General features: G+C 38.8%; 1 long non-coding RNA gene across 1 annotated transcript in view; it reads right to left on the bottom strand.

The window, feature by feature from the left end:
* Nucleotides 1-16,738: 16,738 nt before the first annotated feature.
* Nucleotides 16,739-23,034, bottom strand: part of LOC109394809 (uncharacterized) — a 6,611-nt gene continuing 315 nt past the window's right edge. The window contains exons 2-3 of the long non-coding RNA XR_002126514.1: nucleotides 17,635-17,703; nucleotides 16,739-17,279 (exon numbers count right to left, since the gene is read on the bottom strand). This is a non-coding gene — a long non-coding RNA (uncharacterized LOC109394809). The remainder of the gene's footprint in view (nucleotides 17,280-17,634; nucleotides 17,704-23,034) is intronic.

Below are 23,034 nucleotides of genomic sequence, written 5' to 3'. Positions count from 1 at the left end.
CATTATTAAAAACAGAAGCTCCAACATATGAATGACTAACATGATTTTTAAATATTTAAATTTATCTTCTCTTTGAAATAATGAAATGAAAGCTAACTGTGAGGCAGGTGCCACTCATCTCTGCCTCCCTCCAGTATTTGCCACTCAGAGTAAACGTATCAGTGCAGATAGAAAAGAAAGTATAGCTTGATATTTTCTGGGAAGTATCTAATACTGTATGATACAGTTCTAAAGAAAGGTAGATTGGCAAACACAGCTGAGGCCAGAAGACCTACATCATTTTCCTGTTTCCTCCATACTAAACTGCTGTTTTATTTCTCACATCAGAGGGTGAATTATTATGATGCAATGAGAGAAGAGACCAATACAAACCCTTCTGCAGTAACAGAGCAAAGGAAGTACCTGGATCTAACAAAGAAGAACGCGTTGTCCCCCTGCCTGATACGAAGCTATCTTTTCCCTCACCGGCTTGTGTGCCAGCAGCCTAAGTCAGACGGCCACCTGAGTAAAGAGAACGCAGAGAATATGGCTGGGCTACTGCCCACATGGGAAAAACGCTCTGGCTGTCTTAACATACCAGACCATGGATTAAGAAAGTAGAGGACAGTAAAAACTGAACACCAAATATGAACTATGGCCTTACATAGAGACTCTGCCCAGTCGTAAAACTGTGGCTCAACTAACAAGAGAGTCTAACCCATCACATTATCCCATTGTCTCTTATGGACAGACATAAGTGTATAGTTAGATGTGAAAAAGCTCTCTCCCCTTCATGGAAAAAACAAAAAACAAAAATGCTAGAACCCTCTTCCCTATTGGTTGAGGCTACCATGTGAGAGGAACAGATTAAATTTCCCTTCATGTTGTGTCAGAAGTAATGATCAAGGTTCTATTTAGATATTCTAATTAGGTTCTTCTGACTCTGTCGACTGGACAAAACAACTCTCCAGGTAGTTCACCAAAAGAGGGTTTATTCAGAAGAAAAAGAAATAAAACCACCACAGCAGTGTGAGGACGCACACTCCGGCTGGAGCTCCAGCTGATCGTCCACATGCAAAAAGAAAAGTGACCTCTTCCCAAGATGGCCCTCTATATGAATCCTTCTCCCAGAAATTGGAACCATAAAGTTTTAACAGGAAGTCACGACTAGAGAGTAACAGGGAGCCCAGCTCCACACATACACCGCCCAGCTCTATGGTTAGTCATCTTAAGATGCCAGGTCAGTTTTATCAACTCTCTCTCTCTCTCTCTCTCTCTCTCTCTCTCTCTCTCTCTCTCTCTCCCTCCCTCCCCCTCTCTCTCTCTCTCACACACATACCTTTCCTTATTCTCTTGCTTATCATCTCCATTCTTCTTTTTACTTAGTCCCCACCCCCTAACCCCCAGCCCCTCACCCCACCTCAGTTAGCTTCCTCTGCTGAGTGGCAGATACTTCTATTAACAACAGCTTGCAGTAGTCTAAATGGAGAGTTCAAGTCCCAAGTCCTTTTGACCTTCCAGGTCCAGCATCCACCATTAATTGACAACTTTTCTCTGTGACATTTAGCTCATATCTCATCTGATCAGTTCACCTTCAGGCCATTACAGAAATTATCTTGTTCCTGCATATCCTAACCTCTCAGCAGTACCTATAATAAAGCTTATTAACATGTGAGTGTAAAATGGTTCTGAGACCAATTCAGACATATGTGTATGGTGAGAGTGTTCCCCCCACACCACCAAATAATGCTCAGAACACCAGCCAGGTGTCCTACAATTTAACTCAATTCTGACACTATCTACCCAAAGATAACACCAAATTCTGCAGGTGAAGAGCTCAGTCCTATAAGACTGGCCCCCTCGCCCTACCCCCACCTTCAATTCAGACACCAGTTGCAAGTTCAGGTTGTTACCTGTGCTTCAGACCAGACTGGCTATAAACCAGAGGTTCCCGCAAACCTCTCCTTGGGTTTGATTACTTTGCTAGAATGACTCAAAGAACTCAGAGAAACATTTCACTTACTACAATAGATTACTGGTTTATTATAAAAGAATGTAACTCAGGAACTGCCAGATGAAAGAGGTGCGTAGGGGAAGGGGCGTGGAGCTTATGTGCCCATTCCAGGTGTGCCACTATCCTCAAATCTCCACATGTTCACCAGACTGGAAGCTCTTTGAATCCCCTCATTTTTAGGGAGGCTTCATTACATAGGCACAGTTGGTCCCACCACCAGCTCCTCACCCTTCCTGGACCATTGGGGTAGGGGTAGGACAGAGTCACCACATTAACATAACAAAAGGCACTTTTAGGGGTCTCTTCACTTAGGAAATTCCTATGGTTTTAGGAGCTCTGCAGAAAAAAAAAAACAAGCTAAATATATACTTCTTACTCTAAATCACAAGTCATAAATGTTGGCCAGACCTGGGTCCAAGCAGGCAAAATGTGAGCACCGAGGGCAGCAGAGGTCAAAGTAAAGACTTCCTCTCACAGCTAGCTGTTCCAGGATGCTCGGTGCATTTACTTGCTCTATACTGTACCTTCTGTTCTACCAAACCTGACTGAACAGAGCTGGCTGATAGCAATGGCTTCCAATTAATTAAATCATCTGAGCAAAGTGTCTATTTTAAATGTATTTCCAATTTTTGTCTCATAGAGTAATCTATAAAAACTTTAAAAAACAGAACTTTATTTGGATAAGGTCAATATTTAGTGAATGGAATGATTTTAACATGACTGCCAAGAATTTTTCATGTGCCTAGCTTTTTTTATTGATTTGACCAAGTTGGTGCATAATATATGATATTAAGTTAGGGCTTATATCCACTTGTGTGTTTAATGTGCCATTTTAAATAAAATTATTGTCAATAAAAGTCATCAAGCTTTCTGTAATTTTTTATAGATCTCAACGAAATTTTATACATGCACAAAGACCATAGGAATAGATGGTTTCACTGCGTAGTCATGTCTCCTAGATCTATAAACATACCACAGTTCAATTAACTATGCAAGAGAATAAGGTTGAAAATCAGAGTAAAAACGTTAGTTTTAAGCATACTTTTTGTGAGCAGTGTTAGAAATATCCAAAAATATTGCAAGTGGAAAGAAATAATAACAAAGAAATATAACCTAATACAGTGTCTGACCCATGATAGGTGCTCAATAAATGTCTAGCTGAATGAACAAACAGAAAACAAATAACACAAACGTGGGATATATATAAAGAACTACAGAATAACTAACTTGACATAGAAGAGATAGGAGAATGTGTTTTCATATTCAAGGAATCTAAAAGATGATAAAATACATAATGTTCAAGTAGCGGCTGGAAAGATAGAGTAAAAATCATTTATATCAATATATGAACTTTTTATTCCCTATTATTGATTTGAACTAATAGGAAATATTAAAATCCAAGAATAATTACAGGTTTAATGTACTGAGGAAAGAGGAAATTTTAATTAACTTTTGCAAACAATAAATCTCATTTAAGTATAAATGCCCTTTCAGAAAGGAATTAATAATAAAAATGCTAGTATAGGTTAAGAAAAAAAAAACATTAAGAAATTAAAAATAAAAAGACAAAATTAATTTATAAAGATAAATTATTCCAACACAATAAATAACAATAATGCAATAGCAGAGAAACATAGCAGGAAGTCAGGAAGGAATTAGTTTCACAGTAATAAATTTACAGAAAGAGAAAATGTCTGAAAGAGCCATTAGGAAATTTCCTGGCATAATGTGGGTTAACAGCTGAAAGCTGAAAGTGACATTTACTTTACAGAAAATACACACAGCATAGTATGGCCTACGCATAAGAAAGGTTTATTTAGAGTTGACATTTGCTTTTTTGTTGAATTCCTTAAGGAGAGCGAAATCTAAATAAAGAATTTCAACTTATGATTTTAAAATTGTGCTTACAGTAATTAGTATATAAAAGATGAAAGGTCAAAGAAAAAAATCACTTATTTAAAAAATATGTAACTCTTCATCAAAGTGCTTCATGCTGTTCCAAGTCTTTTAAAACAGTCTATAAGATGGCATAGTATCAACAAAGATCAAAGAATGATATTATCTTCCTAAATAATTCCCTTTTCTTTTTGATAAAGGAGAGAAAAAACAAACATCCTAAAGCTTTTCCAAGCTCACTAAAACACTTAACTTGAAAAATTGAGGAGGGGGATCATTTTCTATGAGGCAAATTATTCAAAAGGTCAGGAATTTTTAAAGAAACATTCATTAGTCCATGTCACCATGAGTGTGATTGCTAACTTACTTCTGCAGCCAATACCATTTTTTATTAGTGAAATAGTTAATGCCTTCCTCCTCCCTGCCAGGGGCCTACTTTTCTGACACACTTGATCTGTTCTCTACAATGCAAACCCAAAATTGCCTGGAAAGGAACAAAGTGATACCTTATCTTCACTCACAAGAGTGACTCTAAACACAATGACAAACATGCCGGACAAAAGAGACACACTTTCCTATTTACAGTCAAACATCGCTTACAAATACTTCGAAATAACTAGTCCTTTAAACCTTCAAGGTTAAAGTGTTTCTGGTTAATTGCCAATGAAGCATGAAAGTGAAATGCATGGGGTTTTTTTAGTTCTGTTTTATTTTTAATAATGTTGGGCTAAATATCTATCCAGAACAGCAGTAAATCGAACCAGCTGCAGGAGATGGACGGTCTCTGCATTTTTTGGATAGTAAGAGGAATGAGAGTCTGTGGTTGTGTTCTCCCAGCCTCTGACTCTCTCCGTCTTCTGAATTACTCAATATTTTATAAATCAATGGGTGAGGAAGGGAAGGGACAGAAGGGTGGATGGAAGAAGGGAAAGAAGAAGGAAAGAATTTTTGTGATTTGCAAGTGCTTGAACTATCTCAAAAATCACTGGGCAAAACAAGCCAATCAAAGGTTATACGAATTTTCTGGGACACAGTATGCCGGCGGCCTCCCACGTGAAAAATAAGTGGACTTCCATCTATTTTTTCTTGCGGCCTAGAATTTCTCATATATAATGAAGACTTATTTTACAATCAGTTTAAATGTGAATTGCTTGAATTATTATGAAGTTTGATTTCACTGAGCAGTGCTTCTCAAATGTGATCAATGGCCGCATCATGGTTTGCCTGGGAGAGCGCTGCCTTGCACCTGTCATTCCAGAGTAATTATTAGAAGCGACTCATTTCAGTCTCAAAAGTGTCCTGGCTTTAAAAAAATAATTGATATGGTAACTCAACTAATGATTAAATGTCTTTGAAAATCCTGGTTCTTATTAAAAGTAGAGCTACGTGGGTCCTACCTTGAACCTAATAAATTACGACCTCAGAAGGGCAGGCCCAAGAATATGCATTTTTTTTTAATTAAAGTTTATTAGGGTGACAATTGTTAGTAAAGTTACATAGATTTCAGGTGTACAATTCTGTACTACATCATCTATATATCACATTGTGTGTTACATGCATTTTAACAAGCACCCACCCCCTAGGTAATTGTTGGGGTAACTCAAGTTTGAGAACCACTGTATCATATATAATAGAGGATATTAATGTCAATGAGAAGAAAGTTAGAAAGGCCAGTGAATGAAAACAAACAGGCAGAGGGACTTGATTAAATAATATACCTAAAGCCACCATTATGTAATTTTGCTTACCTGGCAAGTTTCTTCCTGCCCTGTATCCACTGCCACCAGACCACCTATCTTTGTCCCAGTGGCAGTGAACTTGGCTCCGTATTGATATTTGCTGTGATCCTCTGCTTGCCATCACTCCAGGGCTACATACCTTCACTTCCGTTCACCTGAACCAGTTCTCTCACTAAACTGGCGACACTAGGCTACCTTAAAGAACTGATCATTACAAATCGCTTGCTGTTTTTCATCCCTTCCAATGCCGTCTCCTTTGTAGACCCAAATTTTAACGTTAGAAAAATAAATGTACTGATTCCAGTAATTAATGCTGAGTTTTTCCACCAAAGAATTAAGGAAAGAAGGAGTGCAGTATAACCCCACAAAGAAAGAGGTTAGCTTGGAAGTCTTCTTTTCTTCTTGTCGCTTTCTTCTTCACAAATACTTGATGGTTTTTAGTTAAAATGGAGCAACTCCGTCTGGGATCACTGTATACAGGTGTGCCGTGCTTTTTGAAAGTTTGCGTTAGGCCTGTACTTGGCCTTTACGAGAAACTTACATAAGTACCTGTTTTCACTCGCTGAAAAAAATCCGAAGAGGATTTCTGCTTTTACAAAACAAAACAAAACAAAAACAAAAACAAAACGAAGGTGAAAAGCAAACCTAGCCTTCAGCGTTTTCAGCGAACTGTTTGTTAGAGGCAGCGAGCACCCAGAGCAGATAGAGTGGCGCCACCAAGCTCCTTCCCCGGGAACGACACTCAGCATCCCAGCACCAAGGCCCCGTAGCTCTGAACTGTGTCTGTGAGCATCTGTGCTTTATTTCGATTTATTCTGTGCGTCCCTAAGGTATCAGAAAAGCCTAAAACTCGACGTAATCGAGCATTTCAATCATAGTGAACAAAATAAAGACATTGTGCACGCATTGAATTTTGAGTCTTGGAATGCTCACCAAATATTACATATGAATTAATGGTAACTGCTTCTTTACTGTATGTCCTTTCAGCTTTTGAAAGGTTTCATAGGAACTCTCTACTTTTGGATAGTGGGGAAAACCAATACATAGGCAGGCTTTCATTTCTGTATTTGTCAACTAATGTTCTTTGGTTGCATGACAAAAATGGAAGATATGGGAAAGATTCTAGAGCATTCTACGAACTCAAAGGAAGGCGTGAAGGACAATCAAAAGGATAAGAAGTGGGGAGGCTTTAGAGCTTGGAGGAGTTTACAGATCTCTCTCTAGAATTTGCTACTAATGTGATTTGGATCAAATGGCTTCCCAACTCTGTGTCTTACCGTTCCAAACGTTACTCATTGGGATACAGAACATAGTCAGGTAGCAACTCCCAGACAAGTACCTATGGCCAGGTAGAATCGTATAGCACAGATGTGATCTCCTGAGGCCTGTGTGCAAAGACGTAACCTCTCTGAGAAAGGATAGATCCCAGTTGACCACACAGCTACCCCAAAGCCATCTGCTACAGTGCACTCTCTGGTGCTCAGAACACACACACACACACACACACACACACACACACACACACACACACATTTCCCCTACCACCCCCACCCCTCATATCCAAAAGAAGCACTTATAACACATGATCCAACCGATCCTCACATAACTGCAATGGGAGACAATCAAAGTCATTTCCAGCCACTGCATACAGAGGTGAGATATTGGCCTTCAAGTCCAGGACTTGTGGGTGATATCCATTCCCCTTCAGTTCTGTCACAATCCCACCTCAGTATTCTACAGCCTATGGGCTACATGGTAAATTCAACCATTACTTAAATAATATTATATACCCCTGGAAGAAAGAAAAAGGAAAAAATTTTTAATTATTATAGTTCTCATTTAAAAAGGAAACACGAAAATAAATAGCATACTTAGCAGGGAAATACTGGTACAAGCTACAGCCCTCCATTCTTCAGGCTGCTGCTGACAAATAAGATAGATCCCTTCTCTGTTTGTTCCAAGTTCTCCTGGCTTTCAGCCAACACCACAGCTTGCCAAGGATCTTTGCCCTGATTACACAAAGAATCCAACAAGTCCAGGTGGCAGTCTCAGCTACCAATTCAATAAAGCCTACATTTTTTTTAACCCTTGGATGAAGCAGTCCTCCACCGAGTACTGAATTCTTTAGGCTAAAAGAGTTAAATAATTTTAAAGAATTACAACAAAATTTCTGAAAGTGAAAGAGTAGATGTAATTGTAAGAGGTGCCTTCACCCCTAGGTCTTAGGTTGTCTTTCATTCCAGCTGTGAAAACCATATCAAGTGTATTGGTCACTGGTTCCACTCATGTTCTATGTCCTACAACACAGCACACCAATATCACAAGGTACTACATCTTAGGTAATGTTGTGGCTCATTTCCCAATAGGTCATTTCAGTGAAGCCCAGCTGCATCACAACGATTGGCTATTTTACACAGTAAGGCAAGGCAGTTACTAGCCTATTGCTTTGCTTATGTTGCAATGCAGTGAGGTCATTAGTCAGATGCTACGTATGGAATCCTGTGATGCTTTAGAGGCATGTAAGCAGAGAAAGCAAATCCCCATCAACACTATTCCAGTGATGATAAGCTGCTGTTCCTCCATGATGAAGGGGTTTCCCAACTCAAAATAACTGATCTGCCACAGGGCTGTAAACCAGGTCCCCTGTAAGTATATTACTAGTCACTGTGGCTAACAGTGTAAGAATCGTCTTGATGAAAGGTAATTTATGTTGTTGAGTACAAGCATCACCTCCACTCTGGTCATCATAGCTGCTATGTCCATGAACCAAAAGACTAGCTGGAGAAGAATGATGACTGACCGCCATAGAAGGAATCCTTTTGTTCTCCTGGTGATAAGAACCTCTTCTGCAATAATGGCCTCTTAGGGAGCATTCACATGGGCAGATAGTCTCACATTCTGGGCCCATTCTGAATGGTCCGTCTACCTTCCCCTAAAACCTCCTTGTCATCAATTCTCCAATCTTGATTCTTCCAAGTCCTTGACCTTCTAGTCAGATCAGGACTAAAAATAACCTAGTATGTACTCGTTTAGGCTTAACCATCTCTAAAATATTGCCACTGTCCCATGCTCCTTGCCCCAGTGTATACACCATTGCCCAGGTCACTCTGGTCCTTCCCTCAGAGACATCTCTGACCTCCCCACAATGCAGCAACAAAAGCGTTAAAGTCCAGCATCACAAGGGGGTCCTCAGCCCCAGTTTCAGTGATACATTCCAATTGCCTTACTTGTGGCAGATTAGAATAGCAGCTCTGTGCCAAATAATAGTTCAAGAGTGGGCACAGATCCTGACCTGAAGTAAGATAGACAATAAAAATGTTTCCTTCTAGACAAAGTGGACAATAAAATTTCTGCTCTCAATGTAACTATCATAAGCATTTTCCTTCTCACCTGTAGTTCAGGGCCACCCCGAAGAGCAGCAGCACTTCTTCTTATCTGCCTGGTGCCAGCATGTCATGTAAAGCCATCTGTACACCAGGTTGCAGTCACTCTATCCCTGGTCCCCTAGTCATGGGAAACTCCCCATGAGGCATAAGGAAAAAAGAGGAATAGGGGAGTGCAACAACTGCCTGTTCACACAATCTACCTGTGTCTTCAGGCTTCTCATAGACTCAGCCTCATAGGTCTCTCTTCCTTCTCAATCTACTTGATGTTGATTACTGCTGGAAATGCCTGGTTTCATGGCTAAGTGTCTAAGACAACACCATTTCATGTTGGGCAGCAAGGTGATATGGCTATCTTATGCCAGATGGTTGAGTGATTCAATCTCTACATGAACCTAGCAACAAGCCAGGAGTCATTTCCCAAAATGAAAGGTCATCTGCTGAAGGGGCCTTTGCATTTTCCCAAATACAAAGGGTCTCCTCTGTGATGGTCTTATTGGGGCTTGTCATGGACTTCATATAGCTTTCTGATGGCCCACTGGTCAGGGCAGAGCTGCTCACGCTGCAGCATGGGCTAGCTGGAGAACCCTTTCTCACTTTGGGCTCCACTCCAAACGGGCAGCTTTTTGGTCATCAGCCAGAAAAAAAGTCAGTGCATATGATATATCCAAAGTGGCAATACTGCATCTAAACCCAGAGGCCCCTAATTCACTTTACCTGGTGAATTCTCCTTTAAAACTTTATGAATGAATGTTTCATTACCTCATATAAATTACAAACTCAGTCTATAACTTCTAAGTGCTAAAGTTTCAAAATGTTCTCTATTATATTAATCAAATTTGGTGATTATTTTTCTCCCACTTCTTTCATTCTTTCATTCCTTCTTTATTTAAATTTCATTTGATTACAAAAAGGATAGTCATCTCACATTATTGCTTTTTCCTAATAAAACAGTAGCAAGAAGTTGCAGAGTGAGATATAGAATCTTAAAAAATTCAAGCAAGTTTGTCACTTAGCTACATTTGGTTTCTATGTTATGAATCTATATGCGGAAATCTGACCACCTGAAAAACTATTTAAGGACAATTCAAAAACTTGTAGTTCTAGTGCAAGACAAGCAGAATAAATCTCCCTGTGTCTAAGCAGGAAATGCTCCTTTGCTACGCTCTTTCTTTGGAAGCTGCCATAGCCAAGATTTTTAAATGTAAATGTCTACCAGGAATTTTTTAACAAATCACTCTTTTGTCTATTCCTTTTAACAAAAATCAGAAGTAAATTAACACCTATATTTCTATTAGCCTATAATAACAATATTAACCCAAGTTGATTTTAAGTGTGCCCAAAATGAAGTTCACTTCACTCTACAAATATTTATTCGTCATCTACCATATGCAGGTTCTATGTGAGGCCATAGAGAAGGGAGACCCAGTCAATAAGTCCTCAAAGAGTTTATAACCTCATAGGGGATATAAACAGGTAGACAGAAAATACAATATAGGTTGACAGGTTCTAAGACAGGTCTAACAAGAGGGTGCTAGGTATTGGGGGTCAGGGAAGACTTTCCAAAGGGAGTGATATCTAAGCTGAGTCCTAAAGGAAGACGTAGGAGCCATGCAGACCAAGATGCTGATATATGAAGGAAAGAGACTGTTCTGGGCAGAGAAAAACTTATGTGCAAAGGCCCAGAAACCACAGAGAACAGAGCATGTAAAGCTGGCTCTTAGAATTAGGATGGTGCTGGCGATGGAAATGGCAGAACCATAGGGAAGATAATGGAAATCTATGTGTGGTAGACATAGTTCCATGCCCATGCAACAGCCCCACTTTCCTCTCTCACTAATAGAACCTCGGAAAATTGACACAGGTCCATTGGTTTAAGGACAGCTAGGGATTGAATCAAGGTAATTGCATTTCATAATCATGAGTCAAGCATTGGGCATGTAACCCAGTTCTGGCCAATGAGATCTAAGAAGTCAGCTAAAACTTCCCTTCCCTGCTGAAAACAGGCCCTTTCAACAAAGTGGTTGCCCCCTTCTTCCCTTTCTGGGATGCTCACATAGGTCTTAAAAGCTGCCTGGAGCTGCTGCAGCCATCTTATGATCAAGGAAAAGACCCAAAGAATTGCAAAGAGCTGACTAAGTCATTATCATTTAGTTGAGGACAGGGGTACAGTCAAGGGTTAGGGTCACCTTGAAGCTGGACTTCTAATACCAGCAGATTGCTCCCACTCTCTCATCTCTGCTTTCCTCCTTGGATTGACTACATTCGTCCTCACTGCTGACTGGGTTCCTACACGTGGTAAAAAAAAACATGGTTGCTTACCACTCTTGAGCCCCTCTTTCAGTTTCTACTCCCCAGGAAGGAAATGTTCACTCTAATATTAAATTGAAGAATCTCATTTCCATGAATAAAGTAGTTCTGGGTGGTCAGAACAGCAGATAACCACTGCACAGGGGACTAATGGCAGATTTTAAGCAAAAAGAGAGAAATAATTAAATTCGTGCTTTAGAAAGATCACCATGGCCTCAGGCTAGAGAATGAATTGGGAAGGTAGTGTCAGAAGGAAGGGTAATTGCTATAATTTATGTAAAAAGTAATGGTGCTTAAACAAAGGTAGAGATGGTACAGATACTATTATAGCTCTTATTTAATCAGCACTAATTTAGCCATGCGGTTAGTGCTCAAATCACAAGAAAGACCACACCTTGTCTGTGGATGCAGGGAGTGGAGGAGAAGTGGACAGAGTTCTATATACTATATAATGGCAGTTTTATGAAAACATTTTGGAAAAAGATTAATCGATTTCCCAACTTTTATCAAAATCTAGCTTTTTTAAAAGTCTAGTTTAAGATTCTACTGGCTTCAAGCACTGCTGAGGCTAATGCTTAGTCAATACTGATTTAACATAAAAAATTAACAGTTCACAAGTTTAGGACATAAAATACTGAATATGAAAATGCAATGATTCATTCTTATTCTGTGTTCCTACCAACCAAACATATTTTAGTGCAAAATCATTTATTGTGTGTTTTACAGAAAGAACACAGTTTATCTGAAATCAAAGGCCTTGATGTGTTAAAACACTAGTACATGAAAATAAACAGTTGGAAATAAAAGCAGTCATGAAACTAAAGATGGGCTAAATACAATTATACATAACAATAAAAAAATTAACCAAAGTGAATTATCTAATGAGCTATTGATGCAATTTGAAGATTAATTCAGGGATTTAATTATTATTGATATGATTTCAGATTTCAGATTTTTTTCCTTTTGGTTTCTAGATGGATATTTCTTCAAGAGTGGACCACAAACCAACAAACCAGGGAAAAAAGACAATAGATGGGAAAAGGTCAGGTTGAGGAAGGACAGGAAGACAGAGAAAGAAAAGGGAAGGAGTATGTCCTCAACATAAACCAGTAGGTACTTACAGTATCTTCTGTGACCCAGGAGGCTCCATGCTGAGATTCGCAGCAAAAGTTGACAGGTCTTACTGCCTCAAACTTATCAACAGTTGAAGGAGGTCATTGAGAAAATGTGCCCGCTGGTAGACCCTTGAGCAATCGTTGTCTCCTTACGCCCACCCCTGTCCTCAGAACATATGTTCTGCCCACCTTTCCCACAGTGGGAGCCATTTCAAGGGAACACAGTTTCTTACAGAGTTTTGTTTCTGGACCTTGTGAGCACTCCCCTAGTATTTGCTCCTTTACCAAAGCTACACTGGCCTCTTGGACCCATAGATGCAATGGTTCTCAAAATTTAGTGTGCATCACAATAACCTAGGGAGATAACTTAAAAGGCACAATCCTGGGTCCCAGCACAAAGGTTAATCTACAAGGTGTGGGATGAGGTTAATGAGCCTCATTGTTACATTGTTAATGAGCCTCTCAGGTGCTACTCAGGCACACTGAAGTTTGAGAACCACTACCCTAAAGTGAGATTCTAGACCAGCAGAGGAACCTGCAAATTGTAAAATACTAGATGTACCCTGTGAAAAAAAAGCCAAGTTTACCAAAGTGTAAGTGAAAATGCAATTTCCCCCAACCTCCAACCTTAGACAAAATAGATCATTCCCCAGAGATAGCCAGTTAACATTTTAGTATCATTAGAAACGTATGCTTTAATTTATATATAAAATATTTACTTAAACAGAATCGTATTTCACAGTGTTGTACAGCTGTTGTTTTCACTTAAAAAAAGAAAAAACATCTTGACCTCATTTTTTAAGTCGTCAGTGTTCCCATATATAAATATAGCATACTTTAGTTAACTAATCTTTCCTTTAGATAGACAATTTGCTGTTTCAAAGTTTTAATGCTATAAACAGTGTTGTGATGCTCATCTTATGTTCACTTTTGCACATTATTTCTGCAGGAAAATATCCTAAAAGTGGAAATGCAGGGTCATAGGTATGCACAATTAACTTTTTGTATGTATTGCCAAATTGCGTTACATAAAAGTGTATTTTTTTTGTTTGTTTCTAAGCTAAGTGACCACTGATGGATAAATAGACTAAGAAGTTATGTCAAACACACACACACACACACACACACACACACACACACACACACACACACACATACATTCAGCTACAAGAAATGAGGCATTCAGCTACAAGAAATGAGGAAATCCTATCATTTGTGACAACAATATGGGTGGACCTTGAAGTCATTATGCTAAGTGAAATAAGTCAGACAGANGTATTTTTTTTGTTTGTTTCTAAGCTAAGTGACCACTGATGGATAAATAGACTAATGCATGTGTGCACACATGTGGGATCATGTGCACACACACACACACACACACACACACACACACACACACACACACACACACACACATACATTCAGCTACAAGAAATGAGGAAATCCTATCATTTGTGACAACAATATGGGTGGACCTTGAAGTCATTATGCTAAGTGAAATAAGTCAGACAGAGAAAAACAAATACAGAGCGATCTCACTTAATATGTGGAATCTAAAAAAAAAGCAGAAAACCAAAACACCAAACTCATAGAAAAAGAGATCAAATTACCAGAGGTGGAGGTATGGAGGTAGGCAGAGGGGAATTGGAGGAAGGTGGTGACAAGTAGAGATTTTCAGTTATAAGAAAAATAAGTATTAGAGATGTAATGTACAACATTATGACTATGGTTAACAGTGTTGTATGACATATAGGAAAGTTGTTAAGAGAGTAGACCCTAAGGGCTCTCATCACAAGAAGAAAAATTTTCCTTTCTGTTTGTTGTATCTATATGAGATGACGGATGTTAGTTAAGCCTATGGTGGTAATCATTTCACAATGTATGTAAATCAAACCACCTTTGTAAACCTTAAACTTATACAGTGATGTATGTAATTGTTTCTCAATAAAACTGGAAAACTTTTGTTTCTACCCTCTGTTTATGAGTGTATGATAGTATTCATTTCCCATATCCTCATTAACCCTGAGCATTGTTTTTCATGTTTGCTGATACGATAAGTAAAAATGTTTTAAGTTGAAAATTTTTTCATTGAAAAATGGTAATTTTAAAGTTTTACTCTTTTTCCTTTTATGAATTGCCTGTCCCTGACCATTGCCCACATTTCAGTTGCAGTGTTCATGAGGACCCTTCTTCAATATCAAAAAAATCCCTAGACTGTCCTGTACAAAATAGTAGTAATACATAGAATATATACTGATCAAGAAAATACATAATGCAAGGTTACTATTAATTCATGAATAGGGGGACTTCTGCTTAAGATGAAATAACAGGGATCAGATGTATGCTCCCATCTGAAATAACTAAAACAGACAAAATTCCACTCAAAATATTGAATATTCAGAAAAAATATGTATTCTTGCTTCCTTCCACCCAAGCCCCTGGGAACTGATTTTTTTTTAAATTGTCTCTCTCGTTTTGCCTTTTCCAGAATGTCATACAGCTGGAATCACATGTTATGTGTGTGGTCTTTTCAGACTGGCTGCTTTCATTTAGCAATATGCTTTTAAGGTTTCCCCATGTCTTTTCATGGCTTAATCACAAACTTCTTTTTAACACTGATTAATATTTCACTGTGTGGATGTGCCACAATTTGTTTATCTATTCATTTATATGAAGAACATCTTGGTTGCTCCCAATTTGGGGCACTTGTGAATAAAGCTTCTATAAATATTCGTGTGCAGTTTTTGTGTGGACATCATTTGGGTATATACCAGGTACAATTGCAGGATTGTATGGTAAGAGCATGTTTAGTTTTATATTATAAACTGCTAGAATATCTTCCAAAGTGACTGTCATTTTGCATTCCCACCAGCAATAAATGAGAATTTCTTTTGCTCCGCATCCTCACCAGTATTTTGTGTTTTCAATGTTTGGGATTTTAGCCATTCAAATAGATGTGCAGTGGTATCTCACTGTTTTAATTTGCAATTCTTAATGATGTACGATATTGAACATCTTTTTTATCTGCTTATTTGCCATCTGTATATCATCTCTGATGAGGTGTCTGTTCAGAATTTTTGCCCATTTATTTATTGGGTTGTTAATTTTCTGATTGTTGAGTTTTAATATTTCTTTACATATTTTCTATTACAGTCCTTTATCAGATATTTTTTTTAAATATTTTCTTTCAGTCTGTGGCTTGCCTTATTTTCTTGACAGTGCCTTTTGCAGAACAGAAGTTTTAATTTTTTTTTAGCTGAGCCATCCTGCCACCTGTTGGCAGCTTAGCAGCAGCTCAGGTAGGGCCGTGAATTGAACTGGTGACCCTGTTGCTCAGGTGTGAGTTCTTAACCAACTGAACCACATGGCCCACCCTAGAAGTTTTAATTTTTAATGAAGTCCGATTTACTCATGTTTTTTTCCTTTCATGGATTGTGCCTTTGGTGCTGTATCCAAGAAGTCATCACCAAACCCAACATTATTTAAATTTTCTCCTGTTATCTTTTAAATTTTATGGTTTTGTGTTTTATATTTAGGTCTATGATCCATTTTGAGTTAATTTTTGTGAAAAGTGTAAGGTCTGCATCTAGATGCATTTTTTGGCATGTAGATTTCCAATTGTTCCAGCACCACCTCTTGAAAAGATTACCTTTTCTCCATTGGATAGTGTTTGTTTCCTTGTCAAGAAGCAGATGACTATATTTGTGAGTTTCTATTTCTGGGCTCTCTATTCTGTTCCATTGACCTATTCATCTACTGTTTTGCCAGTGCCACACTGTCTTGATTACCGTAGCTTAGGGTAAGTCTTGAAGTCAGAGAGTGCCATTTCTTTCCTTTGTTCCTCTCCTTCAATATTGCATTGGCTATTCTTGTTATGGATGAAATTTTTCACAGTTTGATTAAAATTATAAACCTATAGCTCCAAGAAGCTCAACAAACCCAAAAATATAAGACAAAAACACCACCAAAGACATCATAGTCAAACTTTTTTTTTTTTTTTCAGCTGAGCCATCCGGCCACCTGTTGGCAGCTCAGAGGAAGCTCATCTCGGACCGGGAATCGAACCAGCAACCCTGTTGCTCAAGCTCTTGAGGAAGCTCTTAACCAACTGAGCCACTCACCCGGCCCCCATAATAAAACTTCTTTAAACTAATGATAAGGAAAAAAAATCTTAAAAAGCTACCAAATAGGTGGAAAACACACAGAAGACCAAAGATAAGAATGATGGATGATTTTGCATCTGAAACAATGTAAGGTAGAAGCAACACTGGAACAACATCTTTAAAGTGCTAAAAAAGAAAAGTCAACCTGGATTCTTTATCAGAGAAAAAAATATTACAAAAACAAAGGTGAAAAAGGCTTACTTTTTCAGATGTACAAAGCTAAAATATTCATCACCAACATATCTGCATTTCAAGAAATTCATTAATGAATTTTAAATAAATTTTGTTTTATAACCACATCATACATAGCTCAAAAATTGTAGTCATTATTTGTCAACCAGGTTTTTGTCTGCAGACATTACCTATTAGGGATTCAAATTCCATGATCTTTTGTATTAACATCAAAGACCATCATGGTCCTGTGACCCACAGATTAAAAATCATTGTTTTAAAACACAAACCTCATGAGAAAAGAAGATCTAATTTTACATCAAGGGGCACATGGATTAATTAGGATAAAGTCTGGGCTATGATAATGCCAAAAAAATACAGTGGCTTGAACAATATTGAACTTCATTCCTTCTCATAAATCAGTCCACGCAGGAGGACCAGGGCTGTAAGGCAGATCAAAAGTGGTCAGGGATCCAGGCTCCTTGGCTTCCCCAAAGCATTGTCTTCACCTGCATGGCCAAAGGTGATGCAAACAGTGGGAAAGGGAAAAGGAAAAGGTGAGGCTGTGTTTCTTTCAAGGGCATGATGCAAATGTTACATGCATGTTGTCCAGTCACATCCTATTGGACCTGGTCACATGGCGACACCTTATAGTAAAGAAAGCTAGAAAACATAGTTTTTAGCTGTGCAACAACATGCTCAGCTCAAATTTATATTACTATAAAAAATGGAGAATAAATATTGGTAAATGACTAATAGTCTCTGCCAAAGCAAGTTAGTGATGGGATTAAAAGTAGAAGAGGAAAGTTGTATCTGATTGGGAATTTAGGATATATGGGTTATAGTTTGAACTCAGCCTCTTACCCCATGATTACACCAAATGTTTGGCCAATGCTTCACCTGAATTACCTTTACTATCTGCACGAGTTCTTACTGCAGAGAGAGACAGAGAGAAAGAGATATTAAAGACCTAGAGAGTTCCATCCTAACCATTCAGTTGAGTCTTGTTTTTTTAGTATTATTATGTAATAGTTAGATATTTACACCCCTCACAAAGTGATAACCCCCTCCCCCAACCTACAACCCCTCTGACATCGTACATAGCTGTTACCTGTTCTTTTACTGGCCAATGAGCTATGTTTGCCAAGACCAGGCACAGCTATGAACTCAAGGCTAAAGTTTGCCTAAACCCCAGCATAGTTCCTACTCAGAGCAGGATTATACTAGATGACATGATTACACACATGACAGAGAGAATTCTCCACCTGTAGTGCATAGGTGTCCCTTTTTTATTTTTCTTGAATAAGTTTCCAGGATTTTTCTTGAATAAGTTTCAATGAATGACACTGGAGGGTGGAGGGGTGGGGAGCTGCATTATTTATTCAGAAATTTAAGCTGCTGTGGCAATGAAAATAATTACCTTTCTCCTCAGTGTAAAATAAGCCTCCTCTCTTCATTGTAGCCTCAATTTTGAAGGGAAAGGAAGTTAATTTAATTAACAAAAGTGAATGCTCTTAATTAAACATTTGTTCTATTTTCACATGTGCACACAAATTTGCTTAAAGACATAACTAATTCTGCTGAGAGTGTAATAGAAGCTTTGTTTTGCTGTGCATAACTGATCACAAGAATTAAACCAAACTCGGTCAAGATACTTAGTCCATGTTCTTGAATATATCTAATTCCTCTTTAAATCTTACACAATTGAGGGAATAAATGACTTTATTTTTGCCAGTAAAATTGAGCTGAACCTTTCTTTACGATTTTATGATTCATGAAAATCAGACAATAAATTTAATAATTTTTAAAACACCACATTTTCAGTTTATTCTTATAGATTATCTAATTGTATTCTCCAGGCAACTGAAGGAAAAGTGATATTTTTTTTCTTCTTAATTAGCTGGGCTTTGAAGAGATTTATATGTATAGCTCTTATTAAACACATTGATCATAATAATAGTTTAAGCTCTATCTTAGCATCCTTACTCTAGGAAAAGGTACCATGAGTATATATGATACTGTCCAAGATGCGTCAGAAAATGAAAGGATTTCAGAGCTGTAGAAAACTATAAACATGTCGGAATGAACAGTAGGACACTCGTGTGCATCATAAAGCCATTCACCAGAGGGAGAGCCTCACTTGCTCATGTTGGCTGAGAGCACAAGGAGCACTCATAGCATTAAAAATATATATTCAACCTATATAGCAACAGTCCACTAAATGTGTTGTATTAACGTAGATGACAGTTTGCATATGTATGTGGATATATATATATGTATCCACATACATATACAAAATATATACATACATATATATATCAACATACATATACAAAATATATACATACATATATATATCAACACACATATACAAAATATATACATACATATATATATCAACACACATATACAAAATATATACATACATATACAAAATATATACATACATATATATATATCAACACACATATACAAAATATATACATACATATATATCAACATACATATACAAAATATATACATACATATATATATATATGTATGTATGTATGTATATATTTATTTATTTATTTCCTTCTCCAGCCCTGAACAATTGCTAATCTACTTTCTGTCTCTATAGAATTCCTTATCCTAGAGTTTCATATGAATGGAATCATATACTATATGGGTTTTTATGGCTGGCTTCTTTCACTTAACATAAAGTTTTCAAGGTTCATCGGGTATCACTATTTCACCCTCATGGCCCAATACAATTCTATTATACAGATATCCTACATTTTGTTTATTTATTCATCCACTGAAGGACAATTGCATTGTTTTCACCTTTTGACTAGTCTTCATAATGCTGCTACAGATATACGCGTGCAAATTTTCATGTGGACATAGGTCTTCACTTTTCTTGAGTATATACCCAGGAGTGGAATTCTGGGTCAGATGGTAACTGTAGGTTTAATCGTTTGAGGAACTGCCAGTCTGTTTTCCGAAGTGGCTGCATCATTTTACATTCCCATGAGCAATGTATGAAGGTTCCTATTTCTCCACACCCTTGCTTGGATGTACCTTTAAGCAATATTATTTTGCTAAGAATGGTGGAATGGAAGGAGAGGAGGGCAGCACCCTGATACCTAGTGGAGGCCATACAAGCTCTGGACTGCCTACTTTTCAATTGCTTTAATGTGAGATAAAATAAACCTTTACCTCATTGTATCCTCTGCTATTCTAAATCTCTGTTAATGGCAGCCTAACAGAATTCCTAATTCATGTGGTCCTATTAGCACACCTTGAACCTGGGAAGCCACCATAAAAAATAAAAAAAATAAAAATAAAAAATCATTGCATTGAATATATAAGGATTTTTTTTCTTTATGGAAAAGTTTCTTTGTCATCTTGTTCCACTCTAGAAAATGCACATTATTTCCTTCTTAATTTCAGATTCCATCATTCAATAGCCATTCTCTTCTTAGACATCGTTTCAGTCCTTACTAACACATCTGGTGGGTGCTCTGCAAGATTAAAACAACAACTTGATACCCAGAAACAAATGGAAGTGGTAGAGATAGAGCAGTTTTTTAAATGGGAAGGAAAGCACTCATTGTGGCTTAGATATTGGGTTGTCTGGAAAGTCATGACGCATTTTTGCATTGGAAAACATAGAAAAATATGTCATGACTTTCCCGACGACCCAATAGAACGAGCATGAACTTCTTATTTTCTTCCTCAAATATTACTCTAAATTTTAGGACAACATTAATAATGATGAAAAGTTACTTAAAGCTTTATCTTAAACTCTCTGGGAGCCTAAGGAATTTCAGTTCCATGTTAACCAGAGAGTGCGTGTGTCCATATCTGTTCACTTTTAGACATTGTTGTAACAAATGTAAATATATGTCACAAAGCTAGTCTTTGATAAACAGGATTTATAATACATTTTCATGTAAGTAGTAAATCACCACTGGTGGAAAAGAGAACACAAAGTCAAAGAATTTTGTGATTTGTTTCTCTCTGCTTTAATTAACTCATTGATACATTCAGCCAACATTTATTGAGCACCTACTATGTGAGAAATAGCACTTCATTTTGTTAAAAAATAATCTCTTTTTCTTTCAAACTTCTGAGGTTTTACACATAAGTTGATGATTCTTGGAATCACATATATTAAAACAAAATATCTTAACTGTCCTTTTGCAAGGAAGCCTTTTTTCTTATTTTAAGGATTTCATTTTTGTTTGTTTTGGTTTCTTTTTCTGTTTTTCTTTCTTACAAACAGGAGAATCATTTAGCTTTTGTTGTTAATAGGTCAGTCTGAATGCCTCTTATAAGAGCCAAATGCAGGAACAATGTTTTTCTCTTTCAAAATTTCTCCTGAATCTCAGCTTTTCAACAATTCGCTATTTTGTAGACCACATTTATTCAGCATTTGTTTAGTCATAAACATGTATTAAGGACTTGATGTTTGCTCAGCTCTGTATTTTGTGCCTTACTGGGACAGGCTCAAACCTATCCATGACAAACAGAATCCCCAATGCATGTACCCAAACAATAATGTCAACTTTAAAGGTTATTTACATTTCTGGAGCTGTACTATACTATTACCTTTCTATAAAAATGACAACATCTTCTCCTATATATTTCTCTCTATCCATCATCTTAGCCAGGATCCTTTGTATCTTGAGATTAACCTAAATCTCTTGTTCAAACAACCCTGGATTCAAATTCTTGCTCAATGTCCTATTAGCTGAATGCCTTAGTGGCTCCTTGGGCAGTGTTTTCATCTGTAAAATGGGAATGATAATTTCATCTACAGTATTAGGTTGCTGTAAGGATTAAATGTAGAGTATATAGCATGTGCCTGGAACACAGCAAGAAGCCCATTTATGTCAGCTGTGGATTTCAGGTTTGGCTGCATCTTTATTCAATAACCATCTTTTATTCCATCCAGTTAAATTTCAATCAGTGACTATTCAATATATACCATAACCAGGGATTGAGTCATAGCACATTGGGATTGCTTTTCAGTATATACATAGACAATTTTGGGAAGCACCTATTCCCACGCTTTTGATCACTGCAGGGTATTCTAAACAGGGTTTAGTTCTTTCCTAATGACGAAGATAAGAGAAAATTAAACTATTATAAGTATCAATAACTTAAGTAGAAAAGTAATATAACTATATGGACATTATAAAATTATATACATAATATACACAGTTTTTTCCACACAGCCTGCTTTCGTTTAAGCCCAAATTTGATTTCCAGGTACAGGCCTCTGTAACTTTTCTTGACATTGAAGTCATGAAGTCTTATGCCCCTAAAGCCACAGAAATCTATAGTGAAAACAAGCAGCACGCACTACGCACGGCACAGAGGGAACCGTGGGGCTCTGCTAGGGCTCCCACCTGTCGGCCAGGTCATTGTGACGCAAATGCTACAGACACGTGGAACACCTGAGAGACAGCAGGGGTGGGGTCATGCTGGGCGGCAGAGCTGAGCAGGAGATACCCCAGGAGATGGGGGTCGAGGAAAGACCCCAGGGAGGAGAGAGAGGGAGACTCGCTCCCCCCATCCTGGACCCGCCCCGAACAAGGTGAGGCCATAGCGACATCCTTCCTACACATCCTGGGGTCCTGCTGGGAAGGTTCACCCCGCCGGGCGTCTTGGAAGGTGAGAGGAAGGGAGAGGGGGCGGTGGCGGCGCCCCAATCGCTGGCGCCCGCTCTCCCTGGCCGCTGCGCTGCGCTGCGGCGCGCTCCGGCTTCGCGGGTTGCTATTCCGGCTGGCCGCCACCGCTGCAGGAAGGACCGGTTCCTGCGCTTCCCCCGCCCCCTTCCCTCGCCTTCTGCTGACGTTGACGTCGGATGAGGGAGCTGGAGGGACGCTCCGACCACGGCCGGGAGGCTCCTGGGGGCCGGGGCTCCGAGGTACCTGCCCTCCGGGGCCGGGGCGGGGGCGCGCCGGGCGGGCTGCAGGCTGCAGCGGGAGACGCCCGGCAGCCGGGGCGGTCGGGGGCGCCAGCCTGGGACAGCCAATTCTGCCTTCCGCAGGCGGCGGGTGACAGGCGGGTCACCTCTTCCTGCCACTGATCCCCTTGCGGGAACCGCTACAGCCCCTTCCCCTCCCCCGCCTGCTCCCTCGGGCCTGGGAAGGTCTGGAGGATGCGCGCGCCTGAAAGCGTACGTCAGTCCCCGGGAGAGCGGGAGGGACGCGCTCCAGGCTCCGGCCCCATCTCTTGCCCCAGTGCCAGCAGCACCCCCACCCACGCCACCCC

The sequence above is a fragment of the Hipposideros armiger genome, unplaced genomic scaffold (genome assembly GCF_001890085.2).
Source record: "Hipposideros armiger isolate ML-2016 unplaced genomic scaffold, ASM189008v1 scaffold_438, whole genome shotgun sequence".
NCBI classification, from domain to species: Eukaryota; Metazoa; Chordata; class Mammalia; order Chiroptera; family Hipposideridae; genus Hipposideros; species Hipposideros armiger.
Note: the sequence above shows the minus strand (reverse complement) of the source record. Positions and strands in the feature narration are given on the sequence as shown.